The sequence below is a fragment of the Tachyglossus aculeatus genome, chromosome 12, assembly GCF_015852505.1.
Source record: "Tachyglossus aculeatus isolate mTacAcu1 chromosome 12, mTacAcu1.pri, whole genome shotgun sequence".
Classification (NCBI taxonomy): Eukaryota; Metazoa; Chordata; class Mammalia; order Monotremata; family Tachyglossidae; genus Tachyglossus; species Tachyglossus aculeatus.
The window spans coordinates 40,750,599-40,776,132 of NC_052077.1; positions in this window are offsets into that span (position 1 = coordinate 40,750,599).

The following is a 25,534-nucleotide window of genomic DNA, read 5'->3' on the forward strand; positions in this document are numbered from 1 at the left end:
GACTGTAAGCTCATTGTAGGCAGAGAATATGTTTATTTATGTTTATTGTACTCTCCCAAATGCTTAGTACAGTGTTTTGCACACAGCAAGGGAAAAATGAATTTCTAGACTGTGAGCCCGTTGTTGGGTAGGGACCGTCTATATGTTGCCAACTTGTACTTCCCAAGCGCTTAGTACAGTGCTCTGCACACAGTAAGTGTTCAATAAATGCAATTGAATGAATGAATGAGCGGAAGAGGTGGATAAGTACAAAATCCCATAAGACCCAATGTCTGACCCCCGTGGGAATCACAGTTTAAGTGGAATAATAATAATAATAATAATAATAATAATAATAATAATAATAATAATAATGGCATTTATTAAGCACTTACTATGTGCAAAGCACTGTTCTAAGCACTGGGGAGGTTACACGGTGATCAGGTTGTCCCACATGGGGCTCCCAGTCTTAATCCCCATTTTACAGATGAGGTGACTGAGGCACAGAGAAGTGAAGTGACTTGCCTAAAGTCACACAGCTGACAAGTGGTGGAGCAGGATTTTGAACCCATGACCTCTGACTCCAAAGCCCGGGATCTTTCCACTGAGCGACACTGCTTCTCGAAGACCAATGGGTAGAGCTAAAGCAATAAATTATTGATGAGGGAAATCAATGTGATAATGTTGTAAACAGGGGGAAAGCCGCTACTGGAGGGGGCAGTGTTAAACTAAGATGGAAAATCCCCTTATTGGTCACCATTTACCCGTCTCATTTCTTCCCTTTCTTCATTCTCTGAGGCTCCATGGTGCAGTAGAAGATTGTCAGAGGGCACTGCTTGAGGGTGGAGTTCTGGTTCCAGAAATTATTTATCCTGGGCTTCTATTCCCATACCTCCAGTCCAGAATGGAAAGGGGCCGTGGAAATGTGAATCAGGCTTTGAAGTTTAGGATTCTTCCCCCTTTTGCTGTTCTACAGCCAAACAAATATCTGAACTCTAACTTGCTATGGTGACAAGGATGAAAAATGAATCAATCAATAGGAAATTTCCTATGATTGCCTTAGAACAGTGCTTTGCACATAGTAAGTGCTTAATAAATGCCATTATTATTATTATTATTGCAAAGTGAACTGCTGGTCTTTGAGAATGTAAAATTGTCAATTGGATTGTAAGATGTTTGAATGCAGGGACCCTCTTTCCTTTTCTGGTTGAATCTGCCAAGCATTTAGTGTGGTGTGCTGTGCACAGGAGGAAACTGAATGTTGAAGATGGTACTTATTGTTACAGCATTTAAAAGTTCATCATGGGACAAATACTCTATTAAGAACTAGAGTTGATGGAAAATAATCAGACCCTGTTGTATATGGTTCCGTGACCTGAGAGGGGAGGAAGAAAGATAGGAAGGGACTTATCTACATTTTACAGCTGAGGAAAGTGAAGCCCAGAAATGTTAAATGACTTATCCAAGGTGACAGAGCTGGGTTTAGGGACCAGGCCACTCGTTTTCCCAGTGCCATGCATTTCCCACTAAGCCACTCTGGTTTTTTCAGCCTGGGCAGTGTCAAACCCTACACAAGGTTAACTACCCAGAGACTTTTTTTTCCAAAAAAAAAAAAAAGAAAACTGAGAAAGCTTCACAATAGGATGACTGTTTGGGTTAGTATTGATGGGATTTTTCTAACCCATCTCCATCCCTAATGGAAAGGAGAAGGGCTATATATAATGGATCTAGTTTTATTCAGTCTATTTTACACATGCTTGATAATGGAAGGATAAAACTGAATGCACATATTAAGATACATTTTCATCCCTCTGGGAGGTATTTCCATCTCAGTAGGCTGTGAGCATCAGCAAATGTCCTTGGGGCAGTCATTCAGAAATTACTATTTTATACTTGTGAATCTATCCTGGAAGTACAGTTCCCCAAAAGATAGGTAACGTTCTAGATTGATAATCACCTTGAAGAAGATGTTCTTGCATTAACCTATGCCGGGAAAAACCAACACACAATTAAATCCTTCACGCACACAAATAGCAAATCTTGAATTGGCTAACCTTGGTAGAAAACTCTGTGAAATGTCTGCATTGAACACTGTGAACAAGAAAAGTTTAGCTCTATTGCCATAGGCCTTGTTCACCCACTTGAAATGGAAATTTCTGGACCTAGAATGGAATATTCTGTTTTACTCCTAGGAAGCAGCATGGCCTAGTGGATAGAGGTACAGCCTGAGAGGCAGAAGGGCCTGGGTTCTAATTCCTTCTCTGCCATTTGTCTGCTGTGTGACTTTGGATCAGTCACTTAAATTATCTGTGCCTAGGTTACCTCATCTGAAAATGGGGTCTTAAGACTGAGAGCCCCATGTGAGACAGGGACTGTGTCCAATCTGATTTGCTTGTATCCACCCCAGCAATTAGTATAGTGCCTGGAACATAATAAGCACTTATCCAAATACCACAAATATCATTATTATTAATATTAAAAGTAGTATTATTATTAAAGTAGTGAAAGGAAAAATCTGTTGGTAATACCCTTTTGAAGTAGGAGTGATCATCATTTTTTTTGAGGTCTTACTATGTGCAGAACACTCTGCTAAGGGCCTGGCAAAGAATACAGTACAGTAGAGTTCATGGACATAATCCCTGCCCTTAAGTAGCTCACAGAGCAATGCACTGTCCTGAGTGTTTGGCAAAATACAAGTGATTCACAAAAACTGTTCCCTGTCTTCAAGGAGCTTACACTGTAAAGGAGGGGATGTTGTAGACATAAGCACTTAGTACAGTGCTCTGCACACAAGAAGTGCTCAAAAAATTCGATTGAGAGAATGAATTTACAAATTGGATAATCAGAAAATAGGAAACTCTACAACTGAGTGTCCATCAGTCAAAAATATTTATTGAGTACCTACTATCAGTCAATGAAGTAATGGTGTTTATTGAATGTTGTGTGCAGAACACCGTATTAAGAACTTGGGACAGTACAAAATCGAAGATTGGTAGATGTTTCCCCTGATCATAAAGCACTTACAGTCTACAGGGGGAGGCAAATATGTCATTTATTGTTCCAAGTTAATATCTGGAAATTAGCAGAACTTGCCACCTACTGGTCAGAACTTATTCAGAATCGATGTGAATCATTTTTAGGGAAAATGTCATGAGAATGAGAAGGCTGAGAGAGATCTAAAAATGGCAGGTGAGAGCAGTCGGTTCCGAAGAATGTTTAAAAAGCCTTTCTCCAGTTCACAATAATAATATGATGATAATAAAAATAATGGCATTTAGAGCAGCAGCGTGGCTCAGTGGAAAGAGCCCAGGCTTTGGAGTCAGAGGTCATGGGTTCAAATCCCAGCTCTGCCAATTGACAGCTGTGTGACTTTGGGCAAGTCACTTAACTTCTCTGTACCTAGTGTTCCCTCATCTGGAAAATGAGGATGAAGACTGTGAGCTCCCCGTGGGACAACCTGATCACCTTTTAACGTCCCCAGCGCTTAGAACAGTGCTTCACACATAGTAAGCGCTTAACAAATGCCATCATCATCATTATTATTAAATGCTTACTATGTGCAAAGCACTGTTCTAATCGCTGGGGAGGCTACAAGGTGATCAGATTGTCCCACAGGGGCTCACAGTCAATCCCCATTTTACAGATGAGGTAACTGAGGCACAGAGAAGTTGTGACTTGCCCAAAGTAACACAGCTGACAATTGGCAGAGCCGGGATTTGAACCCATGACCACTGACTTCAAAGCCCGGGCTCTTTCCACTGAGCCATGCTGCTTCTCTACAATCTATTTAGAATGGATATTGTTCTAGAAGTAACTGGACACTTCGCTCCTAACCATACCCATTCTTCCTTGTTTTTCTTCCTCCTAACTGCGACTTAATGTCTGTGCCCCCTGCCTAGACTTTAAGAGATTTTAGGACAAGAATCATTTCTCCTATTTTCTTGTACTTTCCTAAACACTCAGTACACTGCTTTCCATGCAGCAGAAGCTTAGTAAAGACTATTTATTAATTACACCTTCAGAGTGGGCTGCAAGTCTTCAGAGTGAAAGTCATAATAATAAGCCTGACCTAATGGATAGAGAACAGGCTTGGGAGTCAAAAGGACCTGGGTTCTAATCCCAGCTCCACCACTTGTCTGCTATGTCACCTTGGGTGAGTCTCTTCATTTTTCCATACCTCAGTTTCCTCATCTGTAAAATGGGGAATAAGACTGAAGGGCCCTATGTGGGACAGGGAATGTGTCCAACTCGATTATCTTGTAGCTACCCCGGAGTTTGAAGAGTTCCTGGCACATAGTAAGCACTTAACAAATAGCCTTATAATTATCATTATTATTATCATTAGTAATTATTGTTATTGATATTCATTCAATCGTATTTAGTGAGCGCTTACTGTGTGCTTAACAAATAGCATTATTATTATCATTATTATTATCATTAGTAATTATTGTTATTGATATTCATTCAATCGTATTTAGTGAGCGCTTACTGTGTGCAGAGCACTGTACTGGCAGGCATTATAGTAAGCCTGGGTCAATCCCAGCTCCACTATGTGTCTGCTGTGTGACCCTGGGCAAGTCATTTCACTTCCTCCGTGCTTCAGTTACCGCAACTGTAAAATGGGGATGAAGAGTGTGACTCCCATGTGAGATACGGACTGCGTCCAAACTGATTAACTTGTATCTCCCCCGGTGCTTAGTACTGAACCTGGCACATAATAAATATCATGGAAAAAAAGAAATCCCAAGGATCCAAATTTTGACCCTTGAGGTGGTAAGGTAGAACCTCCAAAAGCATGGCTGTCTTACTTAAAGTCAGACTCCTGGTTGCAATATTTGAACCTCTCAGGCCTCACAAACACCAAATGCAGGTCCCCTGGGTTTAAGATGGTTCCTGGTAACCCACCCATCCATTTCTTTTTAAATGGTATTTGTTAAGCAGTTACTATGTGTCAAATACTGTTGATTGATACAACTGCGATAAATACAAGTGAATTAAGTTGGACACAGTACTTGTCCTGCATGGAACTCAGTGTAAATAGGAGGGAGAAGAGGAGAACTAAGGCACAGAGAAGTTTGGTGCCTTGCTCAAAGTCACACAGCAAACTGGCAGAGCCGGAATTAGAACCCAGGTCATCTGTCTCCCAGGCCAGTGAACTTTCTACTAGACTACTCTGCTTCTCTGGACAGATACCCCTTCCCAGGTGTGAATGGAAGGACAGCACATGGTGGGGTTTGCCAAGTGTTAGTCTTGCATAAAGGAATTGATTACAGGATAATGCCAGTGGTTTGCACAGTGCCAATCAATCAGTGGCATTTATAGGGCACTTACTTTGTACCAAACACTGCATTAAGTACCCGGGAGGATACAATACAGAGGGTAGATAAGATCCCTGGTCTCAAAGAGGCTACAGTCTAGTGGGGGAGGCACTTGTTGAGATAAATTACAGGCAAGGGAAGAAACCACGTACAGTGATCTCCATCAAAGTGATAAATTCCATCTTCTCATCATTTGCCAGTAGGGTTACTGATGGGAGTGATTACTACAGCATTACTGGAAAATATTGCTAAGGTTATTAAATTCCAATACTGTGATTTTTTTTTAATTGGCATCCATTTTTTTAAAAAAGATGGAGTCTAAGCCACTTGAATTGTCTAGTTAATAATTCCTTTGTTCTTCAAAAAAAAATATTTTAATTACGTTTTGGGGGCCCATTGCGTTTCAAATTCGCATGGTTTTCACATGATGGGGGAGTTTGGTATCAATTCTATTTGTGGACATTTAGTTGTAGTAGAATGTTGGTTATTGAGTGACATCAGTGCAATGCAGGGTATTAAGGATTTGGAGCAGGTTAGGAATGTTCGGTATTCCAAGTAGGAATGAAGTGCGGCATAAACTTTTCCTGTTTGAAGCCTTATTTAAGGGTCTATTTACACTGCCAGGGAGGCAAAAAGCCATTAGGACAAGAAGTGACTCAGGAGGAAATGCGTGAAGAATAACAAAATGAGGACAACATTTGCAAAGCAAAATATCTTTATTGATCTGGTTTTGACATCACTGATGGGCATAATGATTTACTTAGAAGTTTCATTGTCTATTCATTGCATACACCTGAAAAAAAAAGGTAAAATCATTGGCTAGTTCTAGACTGTAATCCCTGTGTTTCTAGACTGTAAACCCAGTGTGGGCAGGGATTGTCTCTATTGCTGAATTGTGCTTTCCAAGTGCTTAGCACAATGCTCTGCACACAGTAAGCACTCAATAAATACAATTGATTGAATGAATGAATGGGGATACTTAGGTACTTGGGGAGTGTCTATTGAGTGCTGCACATTGTACTAAGCATTTGGAAGATAAAATAGAAACACAAGACAGTTAAATGTTGACAACTCAGAACATCCCACATTGTATAATGTGAATTTTGGTGCAGTGGATTCTTTCCCCAACCGCGTTGTTTAGAAACAGGAAAAAGAACTAAAAATAAGCACCCCATGAAACTTAATAGATATGTTTCTGAATGCCCATTAATCACCAAAGAAGCTGTCTTTCTGACATTGGACATGCTGCCATTTTTGTGTAATCGACCTTTTAACGGTTTTGAGCTTACTGACATTTACATGAAAGATTAAAATGGACTTTTTAATGTGCACTTCATGTTTTTTTGTTGTTTTAAAAATACTCTCCCATTCTAATCTATTGAGAAAGTGAACTCCACAAATTCAAAAGGGTCTCATAGACGACTTTTGAGATCTTTGTTCTTACAAGGAGGAGATGGGAGATTGATGCCTAGTGGAGCGTGGCCTTTGAGGAGTGATTTCTAAGGACAGTAAGAGCATGAACGTCATTCTTTTTAAATACCTCCTTAAATGAATGCTTCAAAACAAAGTCAGCCATTGATCCAACCCTTGAGAAAGAGGTGTCTCTGTTTGACAATGGGATAATACCACACAGGAAAAAAAAATGCACATTAATCTAGCTCATTGTTTTCAGCTGGCAAAGTTGGGTTTACAAAGATGTTGAGCCAAAGAAGATTTGTATTTTCTGTTCAGGAAGGTAAATAGACATTTATCCACTGACTGTTGGGAGAAAAACCGTCTTTAGGCAGCCACAAACTAGCACCCCGAGGGATAATAAAATCATCGAGGTTTTTCCTGAGTTAGAAACTATTATTTATCCATTCGTTTATTCAGTTGTATTTGAGTATTCACTGTATGCAGAGCACTGTACTAAGACCTTGAGAGAGTATGATGTAACAATAAACAGACACATTCCCTGCCCACGACGAGGTTACAGTCTTAATTACGGACATTAATAGAAATAAATATATGACAGATGTTGACATAAGTCCTTTGGGGCTGGAGGCAGGCATGAATAAAGAGAGCAGGTCAGGGCGACACAGAAGGGAGTGGGAGAAGAGGAAAGGAGAGCTTAGGGAAGGCTTCTTGGAGGAGATGGGCCTTCAGTAAAGCTTTGAAGTGGGGGAGAGTCTTCTTCTGTTGGATTTGAGGAGGGAGGGGATTCCAGACCAGAAGCAGGGCATGGGCGAGGGATCAGTAATGAGATAGACGAGATCGAGATACAGTGTGAGACGTTAGTAACTCAGTGTTACTATTTGGTACCATCTTCCGGCTTGTTGGTTCATTACAGAACCTGGAACATTATGTTCTTTACTCCTGGATAAATAAAAATAAATGAAAAATAAATTGTGCCAAGATTAATCAGCCAGTTGAACAGTGGTATTTATTGAAAGCTTACTCTGTGCAGTGTGGAAAAGTACAGTATAGCAGATTTGGTAGAAATATTCCCTGTCCACAGCACACTTACAATCTAAAGCAGGAGAAAGACAAAGGTGCATCTATTCTGTTCCATGCCTCTTGAAACCAGAAATTGTCTAATTTCTCCCTCAGCCTCTCTCTTCAATTCTGGTTTCACTATCCACATTTGACACTAACCCAAGTGACTGCATTAATGCTGAAGCAAAATGTAGAACCATATTATATTTCCTTTTGCTAAAAATGCTGAATGTTGCGAACCCCGAGAGGCCAGGGACCGTGTCCAATTCTTACCACTGAATGTTTTTTTCCAGTACTCAATGCTTGGCCAATAATAGCTGTTCAATCAATACCATTACTACCACTACCGTGTTGTGAGGTCTGAATGAGAGTATTCAATGTGTGCCATCTTACACCGCACATTTTCTTAGTAGATCAATCTTCTTCATGTTCATTGGCTTGCATGTGTAGACAGGACTGGAAACTCAGAAGCCCTTTTTGTTTCTAAGTAGCAGGAGCTTGAATCCCTTCAGATTTTTTCTTAGCGCTTTTAGATTTATTCTTTCACTTTCTCTTCCCAATACCTTGTCTCTGACAAGACAAGACAAGCATCATTCCCATCTTGCAGGTGAGAGAGCAGTACAGAGAGGTGAAAGGACATACCCAGGTCACATGGAAAACCTGGGAATAGAATCAGGTTTTCTAAATTAATCAACAGTATTTATTGGGCACACACAGTTTGCAGAGCACTGTAATAAGACCAGGGAAAAATACACTTGTGAACTACGTGTGACCCTTTGGGAGAAAGAAAAAGAAAAAAAAAACATTTAGTTACAAAAGCTTTCTACCAGAACATGCTACTCTTCTAAAGAACATTTAAAATCTACAGTAATTACAGGTCAGCATAATTTAAAACAGCATTGCCTAGTGGAAAGAGAACTGGCCTGGGAATCAGAGGACCTGAATTCTAATCCCGTCTCTGCCAACTGCCAGTCATGTGACCTTGGGCAAGTCAGTTAACTTTTCAGTATCTCAGTTTCCTCATCTTCTAAAATGAGAATCCGTACCTCTTCTCCTTCTTACTTAGACTGTGATCCCCTGTGGGACAGGGACTGTGCCCGAACTGATTAACTTGTATCTACCGCAGTGCTTAGAACGGACACATAGTAAGCGCTTAACAAATACAACAACAATAATAATAATGATAATTATAATAATTTAAAATATGTGGACACCTTCCCTTGGCCAAGCCCCCTTGAACTCACCAATTAACCCACTTAGACTGTGACTCTCTTGTGGTTTCACTATCCACATCTGACACTAACCCAAGTGACTGCGTTAATGCTGAAAGAAACTGTAGAACCAAATTATGTATCCTTTTGCTGAAAATGTCTTACCTGATAGACCGGTATCCCAGCTCATTCTTAGATCGCTGTTTGACACAAAGTAAAAGTTAAAAAAAAAAAAAAGTGAAGAAGAATTTATTGAGTTCCATCTTCTACCTCATCTCTCCACTATACTCATCAGTTCTCCTCACCTAGTACACCTCAGCTCATATTCTTTCCTTCTGTGAGACTCACCACCTAAATGTATCGCAGAGTGGCTTAACGGAAAGAGCCCGGTCTTGGGAGTCAGAGGTCCTGGGCTCTAATCCTGGCTCTGCCACTTGTCAGCTCTGTGGCTTTGGGCAATTCACTTCACTTCTCTGGGCCTCAGTTACGTCATCTGTAAAATGGGGATTAGGAATGTGAGCCCCACGTGGGACAACCTGATTACCTTGTATCTACTCCAGTGCTTAGAACAGTTCTTGGCATATAGTAAGCACTTAACAAATGCCCATTATTATTATTATTACTATTATTATTATTATTATTACCCCTTGCTCTGCTGTGACCCTGTTTTGAAGCTCACTTTGCAACCAATTCCCAAAAAATCCACCTGATCTAAGTCCTCCAAGAACTCAATTTTTCCACCAAACCACCCTCCCAATTTTTTTCTGTACTCCCTAGTATCAACCAAAAAGCCACTGCTCACTCTCATTTATACCTATTTATAACCACCTTCAACATTCGTGTAAATATCCATATTTCCACTGAACGTTCCATTTATTCACTTTGATTTCACTGTTATTTTTAATTTCCTGCCCAATTAATGTAAGCTTGTCTGCCATGTGACCTTGGGCAAATCACTTAACTTCTCTGTGCCTCACTTACGTCATCTGTAAAATGGGGATTAAAAAGGTGAGCCCCTCATGGGACAATCTGATTACTCTGTGTCTACCCCAGAGCTTAGAACAGGGGTTGGCACACAGTAAGCGCTAAACAAATACTATAATTTTTATTCTAATGGGTTGGGAACATGTCTGCTCCCAAGTGCTTAGTACATTGTGACTGTGAGTCTCATGTGGGACTCAGCCTGATTAGCTTGTATGTACCCTAGTGCTTAGAACAGTGTTTGACTTATAGTAATTGCTTAATAAATACCATCATCATCATTACAGTACCTTGCACATAGTACACACTCAATAAATATGACTGTGAATCTTGTGTACTTTCCCAAGCATTCAGTACAGGACAGTATGTTCCAGGAAATACTACAACTATAACTACTGCTAAAGAAAGAGAAAAACATTTAGGTAGTGGTAGATGTGCAGAGGAGCAGCATGGCTCAGTGGAAAGAGAATGGGCTTTGGAGTCAGAGGTCATGGGTTCAAATCCCGAGTCTGCCACTTGTCAGCTGTGTGACTTTGGGCAAGTCACTTCACTTCTCTGGGCCTCAGTAACCTTATCTGTAAAATGGGGATTAAGACTTTGAGCTCCCCATGGGATCACCTTGTAAACTCCCCAGTGCTTAGAACAGTGCTTTGCACATAGTAAGTGCTTAATAAATGCCATTATTATTTCTTATTTATGTGGGATCAAGGGAGGAAAATTGGCTTTTTGAAAAAAACTGGTTCGAGTGTCAAGATACCTGAAATTCTAGTCCCACTCTGCCTTGGATGGCTGTATGACTGGGCCAGTCACTTAAGCTCTCTGATTGGGTGTTTTCTCATCTGTAAAATGGGGAGAAAAAATTTTCTTTCCCCATGAAAGAGAGAGAGAGAGAGAGAGTAAAATGAAGTCTATGTATGGCAACAAACATTGCTTTGAAAAGGTCAGTGCCACAAGTCACCTTTGTTGCCCAAATCAACTTAGCCTTAGTATTTGAGTGGGATTCTTCAGTTAGGAATCACGAGAAGCAAGACCAGCATTTTTCCACCCTGATTAGCTTCACAAACTCAAACTCACTTCCCGCTCCCATCCTTGAGGACGATTCAGAGCCAGAGCAGGGTGAATCTTAAAATTCCCCAAGGAAAATCTGTAGGACTCTGGTGATATCCTTCTCGCTGCTGCATTGTCTCTACACTCGGATTTGGGATCTCTGGGCATATGCTATTCACCCCACCCTGAACCTCACAGCACTTGTGTACATGTCTTTAATTTATTATAAATTGCTTACATTAATGTTCATCTCCCCCTCTAAACTGCAAGTTTGTGGTGGGCAGGGTACGGGTTTACTAACTGTTGTAGTGTACTCTCCCAAATGCTTAATACAGTGTTCTGCACATAGTAAGCACTTCAAATACTACTGATTGTTTAACTCCATGGGATCTTATCTTGAAATAAAGAAGATTTCTGGAAGATGGTTGAAGGGCTGTGTAACTGTTATCATCGACTTTCTTTTCCATTTTCATTTCACATAATGTATTCTAGAAATGAATTTTGGTAGAATGTAATGCAGTAAACTTGTCAATAAATTCTTTAGAAAGGAAGCTCAGAGAACCATGAAGCCTGTCTGACTTTATGGTTCCTGACTTTATAGGTGTCCGATATCCACCTATTGGGCAAATTCCTCAAAGATTTATCGCTCGAGGGTGGGAGTCATAGGTGAGCCAGAAACACACCTACAGCATAGGCACCCAAAGCACTTGGCTAAGACAACAGCGTTGACATCCACGAGTGTTCCCAAAGGGGTCATGGTTTGCCTTTGAGAAAGAGAGATCATCGCACTAAGATCACGAGCAAAGGCAGGATGAGAATTAAAGTCTCTGTAGCCAGTCTCAACTTTCCTTTTCACCCAACCACAACTTCATCCCAAGCATCTCGTGGATACTGAGGGGCTTATTTTGAGAGGTGATTTTTCTAGGGAGGCATTGAGGATCTTTTATGCTACCTGAAACCTTTCTGCTTCCTAATGCTGTGTTCAGCTGAATCTCCCTCTCTTTTCCTACCTTCCCTTCCTCAACCTTCTCTTTCACCTTCCCCACCTCCCTCCTTCACTTTCTCCCCCTTTCTCTCTGTCATCCCCAAGGGGAGATGGAGGTTTGTTTTAGGGGTGCAGAGAAAGGGGTTGCTAAAAATGGAAACTGAGAGCCTGTCTCCTCCTAAATCATCGCCAACATGATTTGAGGGCTGTGATATTTGGAACTACCATTCGGGATCTGCAACCCAAATCAGTCCTGGCTACTGAGATGGTCCGGCTGCACAGCTAGAGTGGTATCCGAAATTATTCTGGGAATATCCTACTTTGCTTCCAGGTCAGTGGGGGAGATGAGGAGACAGGGAGAAGGGAGAGGGGGTGGGGGGAGGTGGGCAGGGGGGCGGTTGTCAAACACTGTTTTTAGCACAAAGATTGCACCTGAAAAAGATGAGCAGGGGGAGGCCAGAAAGGAAGAGGAAAGGACTTTGGAAGGATCACCAGGGGGGTAAATGCTCTGGGGTTTCAGTTCGGAGTGGGGGATGGAGGGTCGGGGGAGTCCTAGAGACCCACTCTTTTTTGGGAGGATCAGTCCAGAAGAAAGCTTGCATTTACCGGGTGAATGCTGGGTGTTTTGCCCCAGAAGACTATCGTTGGAGGGCAGGGGGGTGGTCTAGAGACGAGGGCAGATTGGGTCGGTGAAACTTTGTTCCCAGGGGTTCATTTGGGCCCCCTGAGCCCTTTCTTCTGCAGCTGCCCCCCTGGTTTTCAGGCTTTCTCCCTCCTCTGCTCCTGCAGGGGCTCAGCTGACACCCTGCAATCTCCGGTCTCCCTCATTTCTGGCAGGAGCATTCAAGGGCAGAGCTGGCCATGCCCAGGGGGGGCGAGGGGAGCCGCAGTATCCCCACTCCTTGACCCCCTCCCCACCCCACGACCCCCTGCTCCCTGGGGGGCACCGGTCCCACGGAGGATGGGAGAAAAAGGCGAGGGGGAGAGGAGGAGGCCCCCCACGGAAATGTTACCTTCTGCTGGGCAGCTCGGACTCCTTAGTCCAGAACCCGGGACCCCGAAAGGACGGGATTGGGGGCAGGGGGGGACCACTAAGGACCCGGTCTCCTCCTCCTCCTCCTCCTCCTCAGCTGCTGCCCCTTGATGTCTCCAAGGGGCCCGGCGCCTGGGCCAGGGGTGTTGCACCTGGAGCCATGGAGGGGGATTTTGGGGGGGAGGGGGGAGGGGGAGACCTGGGCCCCCCAGCTTTCCTAGACTCACAGGCCTTCAGCAGCTCGCTCGGCCGCAGGAGGAAAAGCCCGAGAGGAGGGGAGGGAGACAGGAGAGCAAGGGCAGGGATGGGGGCGGCATCTGCAACCTGGTTCCCAGCATCCAACCTCCAGGCCGAGCCCCCAGCCCCCAGCGCAAGCCCCCAACTCCACTATCCAGCTCCACCCCCCAGCATCCAACCCGCAGCATCCAACCCCAGCTCCATTCGTTCATGCTTTCATTCTATCGTATTTATTGAGCGCTTACTGTGCGGAGCACTGGACTAAGCGCTTAGAAAGTACAATTCGGCTACGGAGAAGACAATATCTACCCAAGAACGGGCCCCAGCCTCAGCATCCCCAATATCCCCAGCACCCCATCCCCAGGTTCCCCAGTATCCCCAGCACCCCCAGCCCCATCATCCCCAGTATCTCCATTCATTCATTCGTATTTATTGAGCACTTACTGTGTGCAGAGCACTGTACTAAGCGCTTGGGAAGTACAAGTTGGCAACATATAGAGACGGTTCCTACCCAACAGTGGGCTCACAGTCTAGAAGGACCCAGTATCCCCAGCCATAGCATCCGCATCCCCAGCATCCCCAGTATCCCCAGCATCCCCATCCCCAGGTTCCCCAGCAGCCCCAGTATCCCCAGCATCCCCAGTATCCCCGGCATCCCCAGTATCCCCATCATCTCCAGTAGCAGGTGCATGTGTCTGTCCTCCCGCATCCCCCCCGCCCCATCCCCCTCTCCTGACCTCTCCGGGCGCCGCCGGCCGCTCCATCCCCCGAGCCAGCCCTCGGCATCCTCCTCTCCAGGCCGGGACCCCTCCCCTCCTCTCCCCCTGCCCCCCCCCCGAAGCCCCCTCCCCACCTCTTTTCCCGCAGCCCTGGGGCCCAAGAGAGCTGCCAGCCTGCGGGAGAGGGGCCCCAGCCTGGCTCACACCCTGGGGGAGGGAGGGTGAGTGGGTGGTGGGTGGGAGGAGGAGGAGGAGGAGGAGGAGGAGGAGGAGGAGCAGAGGGGAGGAGGGAGAGGGGAGCCAGAGGGAGGAAATAAATAAATAAAACAATAACCTCCGCGCCAATAAGAGCCAGGGGCAGAGAAAGAGACGGGCAGAGACACCCCCATCCCCTTCGCTCGGGTGGGAGAGGTTTTCCCTCCCTCTCTCTTTTTCTCTCTCTCCTCTCCCGCCCCCCACCTGTCCCCCCGCAACCCCCTCCTCCCTGGCTGGGTGAGTGTGTGTGTGTGCGTATGGGGGTGAGGGGGTGGGGGGGTTTGGAGGGAGGGGGTTTGCAGCCACTGAGGCTGCAAAGTTGGGATCAAACGTGTTGCTCTGCCGGGTGTGAGGCTGCGGTGAAGCCCGCTCCACTTGCATAAGTGACCGCTCCTGGATCAGAGCATCTCCTCCAGCTCCTCCAGCTCCAGGTTCTCCTGCTTTTCCAGCTTCTCCAGCTCCTCCTGCTTTTCCAGCTCCTCCAGCTTCAGCTCCTCCTGCTTTTCCAGCTTCTCCAGGTCCAGTTTCTCCAGCTGCTCCTGCTTTTCCAGCTGCTCCTGCTTTTCCAGCTCCTCCAGCCCCATCTCCTCCTCCGGCGGCAGCTGTCGGCCCCCTGGGGCTCCCGGGGCTCCCGCACCAGCGACCGCCTCCCCGCAACCCTCCTCCGCCCCCTCGCCCGGGGAGGAGTCGGGGTGTGGATCGGGGCTCCTTCCACTCTGTGCACCCCTGCCTCCTCTCTGCTTCCAGAAAAACACAAAAACCGGCCCGGGCCCAGAGGTACGTGGGATGGAGAGGATGAGGGATGGAGAGGCTGAGGGATGGGGAAGCTCTTCTAGCCCGTGAGCCCGTTGTTGGGTAGGGACTGGCTCTCTATGTTGCCAACTTGTACTTCCCAAGCGCTTAGTACAGTGCTCTCCACACAGTAAGCGCCTAATAGATACGGTTGAATGAATGATGGAGAAGCTGCAGGTTGGGGAAGTTGTGGGATGGGGAGGTTGCAGAATGGGGAGGCTGCAGGATAGGCTGTGGGATGCAGAGGTTGAGGGATGGAGAGGTTGCAGAATGGGGAGGCTGAGGGATGGAGAGACTGCGGGATGAGGAGGCTACCAGGGGGATGGTGGAGTTTCTTTGCCTCTTTGCCCCTGCCAAACTTTGTTAGGTGGCAGGAGCCAGGGGAGCCGGCCCGAGGGCTGGACAAGTGGGAGGGCTAGGGAACTCAGGGGGCTGCGCCCTGCACCCCCACCCCCGTGCAAACTGATATTTGCTTTTTCCCCCTGTCTGTGAGATGGTCCTCCATCCCCCGGCCTCAGTGCCAGCCGCGCAAGTTGTGAAAAATAAAGGATGCGCGGAGAGGGCCAAGTTGTCCCTGCAGATGTTTGATGGGTCCTTTTCCTCGAGATCCTCTCCGGGTAAATAAAATAAATTTGGCCCGTGCCTCAGTTTCCCTCCCAGGGCCCTCACCCTTGCAGACGGATGGACCCTCTCTCCGAAGGCCAGGGTGGTGCACGAATCCCCCCTGGGAAATTCAGCAGCTTCCCAGGGAATGGTTTCGGGTGCCCCTTGGGACCAAACAGCTTCTCCCTAACTTTTTAGAGATATATTCTGTTAATGGTGAGGATGATTTTATTTTATTTTATTTAAAGTTTCCCACAGCGACGTGGGTGTGCCGGGGAATGGAGGAGAGAGAGCGGCCTCCCGCTGAATGAGTTTTGGATACTTTCTTGGGAGGTGATCAGAGAGTGAGTTCTGGAAATGTAAGGACGTCCAGCAGATGGAGTAGTGGAAATCCCTTGCAGACGTTGGGATGGAAAGGCGATATCGATAACCACAGGGAGCTAAAATGCGGCTAGCAGAGAGTCTGATATACCTAGAGTCATTAAGCGCTCAATAAATACGATTGATTGATTGATTGATTTCCTCTTATTTATGAGAATGCAAATTCGCCAAGCAGGTTGAAAGGTGATCAGAAAAGAATTCCTAGAAACCCCGCTCTCCTGAGCTTAAAACTCTGCTCATCTCTCATTCAGGTAGCCATCAATCCATCTTCTACTTCCATCTCATGATGACCCATGGGTCTGTTGGTCCTAACCCTTCTACTTGCTTAGGTAGTCGGACTATGTGTCCCATGGGGATTAGAAACAGATTTATTTTTCATAGAGTCTCAGACGAATGTGTTAAAATTGCCTTGCGGAAAGCTGAAGACAGGAATCCAAAGCAACAAGCAGAATGTGGTAACTGAGTTCAGGTTGAAGTAGTTTAGTGCAAAAAGTTGAGAGTCTTTTTTTTTTTTAAGAAAAAAGATGGTTCCCCTAACTAAGCATTGCTAAGTCTGCAGGGATCCTTCCGGCCACATTCAGATAGATCGAGGAATTCGAAAATTTTCCTGGAGTTCATTGGGTAGCTCAAAAATGAGGGGGATGGTGAGTTCTCAAATTTATAGGAGTGTAAGTCTACTTTTGATTGTTCACTCTGTTATTCATTCATTCAATCATATTTCTTGAGTGCTTACTGTGTGCAGAGCACTGTACTAAGCGCTTGGGAAGAACAAGTTGGCAACATATAGAGACGGTCCCTACCCAACAACAGGCTCACTGTCTAGAAGACTCTGTTTTGCTAGGAAATAGCCAGCATTATGCCCATTGCACAGATTGGGAAACTGAGATTCGAGAACCGTATGGCTTAGGATGACACAGACAGCAGTCAAGTTTCAGTGAGGACCTAGAGTGTCTTCTCTGGATCCTCTTTATTTCAAGGCAAACACAGTGGGCCAGTTGTCTGGAGTCAGGTCTATAGGAGAGTCATCATTTCCTTCTTCCAAGGACTCAGTACAGTGCTTTGCACCCAGTAAGCATTCAATCAATACCACTGTTTGACTGAAAGTGAAAACAAAAGTCATCACTGTAGCATTGTCATTGCCTAAAAATCGCTGAGTTCCAACATTGTTCCAAGCTCTTTACAGAATCCTAGAATTTGATCCCTACTCCACCAGAGCTAAAATATAAGTGATCTTGAATTGCACGTGAGTTACACTAGGAATCTGTGACTCAACAAAATGTGTAGCAGTTACAAAATGTGTAGCTTTTGCTTTTTAAAGTGGTTTATTGCTTGATTTCTCCCAAGTCAAAAGCTTCAGATCTTTGGAGTGATTGTATTGGTTTCAAGGTGCTTGCTGCTGCAGTTCTTGTTCCTCATATGCTTCTAGTGGTTACCTGGGGGTGTTGAAGAGTGTCGTTTTGAAACAGGACATATCCCTATCTGTCTCGGACAACTTGAGTAAAGTCGCCCCAGGAGGCGAAGCAGTAGGTCAGATGACATCTTGAAAAAACACTCGGTTAGTGGTTTGAAAAGTTTGCTGCCAATCTCAGTGATTGAAAGATAAAATCAATTGTATAGGTTCATTTTCCTGCCCGTGATTCTTCAATTAAAGGCAATGAAAAGATGATGAAAGTTTTAAAAACAACCCATCCAAACTCAATGGGTATGTAAAACTAAAGGTAGCTTTTGGAGTTTGCTCATTGGAAGGGAAAGAGAACTAATGCTAAGAAACTGTGTAACTCTGAATTATGGATTTGCTGAGCCGTTCAGATAAGACGGCGAAGCTTCTCCCAGTCTGAGAATGCAACCATTAAATGAAATGTTGTGAGTGAAATACCAAATGTTAAATGTTATCACCTATTCAAGCCCACTAATCCATAAGGAGTTATCAAATACACTGTAGAGGGCTAGCTTTTGTAAACTGCATTTGTTGATTTATTTTCCTCAAACTTCTTTCATAAACTTCCAGGTGAAGGACTGTGAAAGGAGAATAAATGTATCTTTGCTAGACACACACCTGCTGGTTGTGGTGGTGAGGAGGTGATCCTTCAGGTGACCTAAATTATACTATCTTTCTGAAAACTGTGCACAGACTTAAAATTCTAACTTCCTAGAAAAAAAAAAGATTTGGTTCAATATGATTTTACAGTAGTTGTATACCCTGAGTTTTCCAAGTCTACATATCTAATCTTTATACCATTGGTTTTCCCAATTCTTACAGATAACCATCCTTTTTTCCCTCTCTTCTACCTATCCCTTTGTCTCATACTGTGTTCCTATCCTATCCTATTCCTATCCTCCTAATACTTCAAACTATATTATGTTTATTGGGCTGAAATGTCATTAAACTGAATAAGGCTTTGATTAGGAGGAGATGAACCAGAAGAGTACAGAAGGGCTCATTAGGTTGAGTTTTATCTTGTTATTTTCACTTTATATAATCTTTCCCAAGTAAAGTGAGGTTTAGTCAGATTCAAGCAAAAGATGAAAAGCTCTAACCTTCACTCCAGTTTGTGCACCGTGTGTGTCTGTGTGTGTTTGTGTGTGTGTGTATGTGTGTGGTGAAAGCAAAGTTGTGATGAAACCCAGACAGAATTAACCCAAAAGTTTGCATTTACCCCCTTGAAAGTTTGTCATGACCGAGATAACACTTAGGAAAGTTGCTAGAGTAATGCAGTTATAATCCACCAAAAATCACAATGTATCCTAAAAACTTTGAAGCTACTTGGAGGAGAATGATTTGGAATACCAGTTCCAGCTTAACTGAGAAAACATTTTACACAACACACATTCTAGAGGCAGCCCCGATGATCTTGCCGTCACCATGGGACATTCTTAAATGAGTGAAACACTCACCTTCTTGCTCAGATATTTTCAGGTCCATCTAAGCTGATGTCTGGTGATGTTTGTTCTCTTACCTCAGCTATCTTCCCCAGATGAAAATACTTAATTGCAATAAGTGTATATCTGAGAAAACCCAGCTCTGTTTTTATTTACATTTACATTATCAGGATAGTCTCATCGAGTTGAGATTTAGGAAAAACTAGTTTTGCATACCCAAACTGTTAGATTTTTTTACCATTTATCAACTTGGTGGATTTAGTTTATTTTTTTTACTAAAATTTCCATCATGAGGCTATTCAAGATGCATTTATTCATGTTGACATAGGAAAAATTTTGATTAACTTGATCATTACAGAGAACATTAAAAAAAGTGAAAAGCAGCATGTTTCAAGAAAGGGAATGTTTCCTGAAGTAATAAGAATTAAATAACTTTCATTGATCAAGTAGAGCTCTTTCCTAATAATTATCAACTAGGTTTTTTTTTTCTAAATTGTGCCCACCCCCACCCCAAAAAGCAGCGAGAGTAAAACAGAAATAGGAGAGATGCATGGGTGTCAGATCAGGGTGAGCGAAACTAATGTCAAGCCTAGATTTTTGTTGCAGTAATCATCGCTGAGAAACATCTTTGAATGCATTTTTTTTTTTTTTTTTTGAGGAGCTGAATTGAGGTTGGGAGAAGTCAATGCTTCCAAAATTCTTAGGGAGTAACACTTTTCTACTTTGTATTTTTTCCATCCGATGAATGCATTTTGACACTTTCAACCTCCTCCTCATCAATCACCACCCCCCCCAAAACCCCTTTTATATTTCCCTAAAAGTTAGGAGTTGACAAAAGATTTATTATGGCGCCCATGCCTAAAACAGAAAAAGAAACCAAAATAGAGATCCCCAGCTTTATGAATGGTGTTGGCATTATTCACCCCTCCCGCCATTATGATTGACTGTAAATCAATATCATTATCAGCAATGATCAACCGGATGGCTCGTCTAAGATCATGCATGTACTTACTGTAGTTGGTTTTCAACTTTGTTAGTAACAGAGGATTGTAGATTTGAGCTTTGTCATGGGTTTTCTGAGCATTTGATAATCTTCCAGTTAGTTATGATGGCAGTTGTTAAAGATACTCATCGTGGCGCTGATAATTTCCGAATTACAGACCAGCAGAGGTTTTGGTATGGGAGGGAAAGCTATTTTCATTGAAAGCGATACTGCGGTTTTGGTTTTTTTTTTTCATTTCATTCACACTTGAAAACAGGGCTACCTGTGTCCATATTATGGACTGCTTTGAGATTTAATTCAATATATTCAACCTCACAGCCCAGGCGATTTATTCACAAGTCAGAATGATTTGCAAAGATCCGTTGGCATTTATGGCATTTTTAAAATGCAGAAAGTATTTTAATTGCTGCAGATAGAAAGGAGATCAACACAGATTAGTTCTGAACCCTTAACCATTAAGAAATGTGAACAAATTTTTCAGTTGTCAACTCCATTAATTAAGAGATCACATTCCCAGATCTAAATAGGAGTGGTATGTTAACCAAAAATAATTTGTCCTTGAGCTCTTTTGAAACCCAGAACTCTTGAGAGTGGCTTCTAACAACTTTTAAAGGTTTCAGTGTTAATCAAGGTATAATGCTAATAGAATGGAAGGTTATGATGGGATAGTGGTCTCCTGTTGAATGTGAATTTAGAGCCTCTAAGCCACAATATTAGAAGAGGAAACAAATACGCAAAACTGAGGCATCAGCTTCCCCCATAAGGTGAACGGCATTCACTCCAAGTGAATTTATTTTAATTGCCTTCACTTAGATTTATAATGGTACATAAAAAAACAATGGCATGGCACAAAAAGAGAGAAATTGATTAATTTTTTTTCATTAAATAAAAAGCGTTTCCAATTAGACTACCTTATTAGACCCCAAACAGCAATTCATGAAGGGTCTAAAATTCTTTTTCTATTAACTTTTAAAGTGGTCCTTGACATTTATCTTTGTATTGATTGAAAGAGGTTTCAGTGATCTGACACATCTCAGTCACGGGAACCAAGAACCACAGGGAAAGTCAAAACCCACAGTAGCATAAGGAGCGAGTAGAAGACACCCAGGGAGGTTGGAATTCTCTTTTTGGCAGGGTTTATTTCTTTGGTTCCGAGAACCACCCATATTTCCATACTCCCTCCCTCCTCGCCTATGCAATAGATGATACATTTGATAACCAGAGTTCATCTCGACAGGGCGTATTAGTATGTAGCAGTTCGTTACTCTTAGGTTGTTGACCGCTTCATTTTAATTAGATAAAATATCGGACTTCATCTTGAAGGTGGGTAGATGATTAACATTTGATTTTCCTCAAGCATGTATTTTATTAAAAGGTTATTGTGTAGGAACCTTAAGTCTTCTAATGAGCCGAATTCTACTTCATGTCAATAGCTAAGGATCAGTCAGCCAGTTAAAAAGCTGGCTAAATCTGGTATATTGATGGATTAATTCTCTGTCTTCATTTAAATAGAGCTTGCTTAATGTTTCTGTGGGAAATTGATGATTTCAAACTCTTCACTGAAACAAGATTTTTTAGTGGAAATGTCTGTAGAGCATGCGATACCACAGAAAGTACTGTTAAGGTGAAGCAAACAGTGTTAATTTGACCGCAGTTGGAAAGCATGTTTATTTTAAGCAGACTATATCAACGGACCCTATTTATCCCATGGAGATGGCAGGAGAGAAATGAACGCAAATGAGGGAATTCATAATAAAAAATAGTGAGCCAGCAGAGTATAAGATATAAAAGGGTTTTATAAGAGAATAAAAATGTGGCCATTTTTAGTATGAGTCTATTGCTTCCAAAGAATTAAGGGATTAAAATGGATTCTCCACCAGGATGATCATAATCAGTAGAACATGCATTGAAAATGTTTATCGAGAAAGTGATTTCTACTTCAACTTGTTCATAAGGGATAGGTTGTGATTCTGAATCTGAATTCTGAAATCCTGGAAACATGAGTTCATATTTTAGGTTAGTTGGCCTTTGTCTAATCCCCACTATTAACGAGGTAAAAATCAAGTTTCTAGATCTTAGTAGAAATTATTTTTAAAACAAAATAATGTTCTCCAAAATTTTCGGAGAACAATGAGGACATTACCCGCATATTTGGCTAAACTAGCTCTGAGGGCGAGGTTGAGATTGAGATGCCTGGTTCCTGCATATTTTGTCCAGGGCACTAATTATATCAAAATTTTGGGTTTTACTTCTCTTCCTTTTTTTAATTCAGGTTTTATGTAATTTTATCTAAGATTAACCATGATTTTTGTTATACTATTACCTTCACTTGAGAATCAGTCTTTGGAAACTTAGAGTTTTGGAGAACTGATGGAATAATTTGAGATTTACCTTAAGATACCATGTATTTGGATTTTTAAAAGAAGTTTTACTGTAGCAATATACTTCATTAAAATATATTTTTTTTTACTAAAGTGCATGTAATTTCTTTAGTCAAGTAATTGTATCTTGTCCAATTATTCCTGTTTAACAAAAAAAGAAACTCACTACTGTATTTTAACAAATTTCATGGGAGATTTGCTTGAACTTTAGGACCTTAGTTGTAGATGTTCATTGCAATTCTAATTATTCTAAGGAAAAAGAATAATTTTAACTTCAAAATTTTGAAACAATTCCTTTTTCAGTAAGAGGTAATTAGTATGGATGGAAATTAAAATAAATCTTTTTTATTCAAAAGGACAGTTCCTCCCATCACAGTATTAACTCCTTTGTTTCTGGATCTTGAGGAATAGAATCTCAATAAGTACTTCAGCAATCGATTCTCTCTCATTGCTGCCTAAATTCTATCCACAGGTATCCAGCTTAACCAAGTCTCCTGAACATTTTGATAACTGAGGGTGATAGATCGGGTAGTGTGTGAGTAATTATTTTCTCACTGATGCTCTTTTTCAGCTCTTCTGTGCTAGCCAGCCCCGAGGGCAATATTTTGGTTGACTTTCCAAACTCTACTCTTCTCTCATTCCATGCTGCATCACCTTTGCATTTGGATTTGCACACTTTATTCACTCCCACCCTCAGCCCCACAGCACTTACGTCCATATCCCTAATTTATTTATATTGAAGTCTGTTTCCCCTTCCAGACTGTAAGCTCTTTGTGGGCAAAGAATATGTCTTCCAACTCTATTATATTGTACTCTACCAAGAGCTCTTTAAGTACAATGTTCTGCATGCAGTAAGAGCTCAATGAATATGATTGATTGGCTTCTCTTTCCTCTCTGTGGACTCTTTCCATTTTCCAAGCCTGGAGGGTCTGTGACCTCTTTCTTCTGTTAAGACTATAGCGTGTGGGCTTTTATTCTTTGGGTTTAAAACATCACAGTAGTTTTTGCTCCACCATTTGGGAGTCGTCCAGTGAAACAATCAGTATGTATTTATCACTCGGGAACCTCGGGTATAGATTTCCTAAAGAAATGATTCTAGATTTCAGACTCATTGCAGCCTCTTTCAGAGGAAGTTAGGAGAAGATCTGTTAGCTTGGAACACTTTGGAGGCAAAGTACCTATCTTTTCTTCTTTTGCAGGTAGTGTTGCTTACATTTTGGGGGGAACGAAATGGTTGTCTTTTGGGATATGTATTATTATTATATTAACAATAATATTATTATAATATCCTTAGCATCATTGTTATTATTAGCATCATTGTTACTCAATTACAATAGTTTAGAAAACTACTTTTATTTTCCAAAACACTTTCAGATTAATCATCATGTTTCACCCTAGGATTTAGGGAGAGGCAGGCATTAGTATCCCTTTTTTATAGATGAGGAAAATGAGAAACAACTGAGGAAAGATCCCAGAAGAGCAGAGCTGGGGCTAGAACCCAGGTATCCTGAATCCCAACCACAATTCTTCCACTAGATCAAAATGTTCCTACTTCTGGCTAATGTTTGTGTTGAGTTAAGTGCTCAATGCATGTTCGGCACACAGTAAGTGTTCAGTACAAGCAATGGCCTCAGTTTGCATTTGTGTTTGCTTTCGGGAAAGCCAGGTTAATGGTCAATTGTGAGGCTCTGTGCACTGCCGCTTCATCGGTTTTTCAAAATGGAAGGTAAAATGAAGCTTGTGTCAATTCTGCATTAACTGGAAAAATAGGGAAAATGATCCTAAACGCAGGTTTAACTCTTAAAATGGAGTGACTGATTGATCGCCAAGCACTCTGGAAACACCGGGCAAAATTGTGCACAGGCTCCTTTATGTTTTTAACATGGTACAAAGGAATCTGAGGTCAGAGTTTGGTGGTGGTGTGATTTAAGGGAACCGGCATTAATCTAAATCAAGAATCTGAGCTCCATCTCTCATTTCCCAGTGAGCTATCTCTGTCTTTGTTTCTTGAAGGAAACTCTTCCCAGGATGTCCCAGAAGGAAAATAAGTCAGTACAAGGGAAACACTTTGAGATTCCAGAAGGAAACTGTAATTCTTATATTCCTTCTCCCCTTCTAAGGTAATAAAAATCTCCACTTCTTCTCCCATGGAATTTATTCCTCACAGGAATCCATGCAGACAGAAAATATCAGTAGGATTAAAAGCATCTATAACTGGATATCAGAGAGAAAATTAGGGATAAAATGGGAGTGCTGGATGGTCTCAAGACTGTGAGCTCGTTGTGGGCAGGGAATATGTCTGTTTGCTGTTGTACTTATTCTCTTAAATGCTTAATGCAGTGCTTTGCATACAGTAAGCGGTCAATAAATATGATCGATTGAATGGTCCAGCCCTAGCCATCCTCATGCTGTGATGCTACTGTCTGAGCCCCAAGACATGCGGCTAAGTCAGTCTAGCAAGCCACATTCATCAAGCAGAGCACTGTACTTAGTGCTTGAGTGAATATGATAAAACAGAGCTGGTAGCCCTCTTCCCCATCAAATTGGATGTTATAATGATAAATTAAGAACATGTTGTAGTATTTCTTAAACACTATGTCGAACAAGTGTTTCCTTGATTGCTCAAAGACAATCAATCATATTTATTGAATGCTTTCTGTGTGCAGAGCACTGCACTAAGTGTTTGGGAGAGGACACGACAATGGAGTTAGTAGACATGTTCCCTGCCCTTAAGGAGTTTACGGTCTAGAGGGGGAGACAGATGCTAAAATGAATTATGGATATGGACATAAGTGCGGCGGAGTTGAGGGTGTGGAGAATAATTTGTTGCTGAATTGTACTTTCCAAGCGCTTAGTACAGTGCTCTGCACACAGTAAGCACTCAATAAATACGATTGAATGAATTGCCTCTATCATTTTCAATTGGCAAGATGGTCTTCCTGAGGATTGGGCTGTGTAATGTGAAGTTTAGATCCACCACCACTGTGATGTAACTGGAGGTGAGGAAACTCGCCCAACATTATTTTTCTCTTACAAAAAAGTACCTTGGACTGTTGAATCCCATATGGAATTCAGGGACTATGTCTGACCTGATTGTTTTGCATTTGTCCTCGTGCTTAGTACATTGTGCTTGAAAAATACCACAGATTTTGTTATGAGAAACACAGTGAAGCTTTTGGATTAGTGACTCTCTCTGCATACCAGATGAGTTTTGAAATATCCTGCCTAGGGTTAGCACAGTACAGATTCTGGAA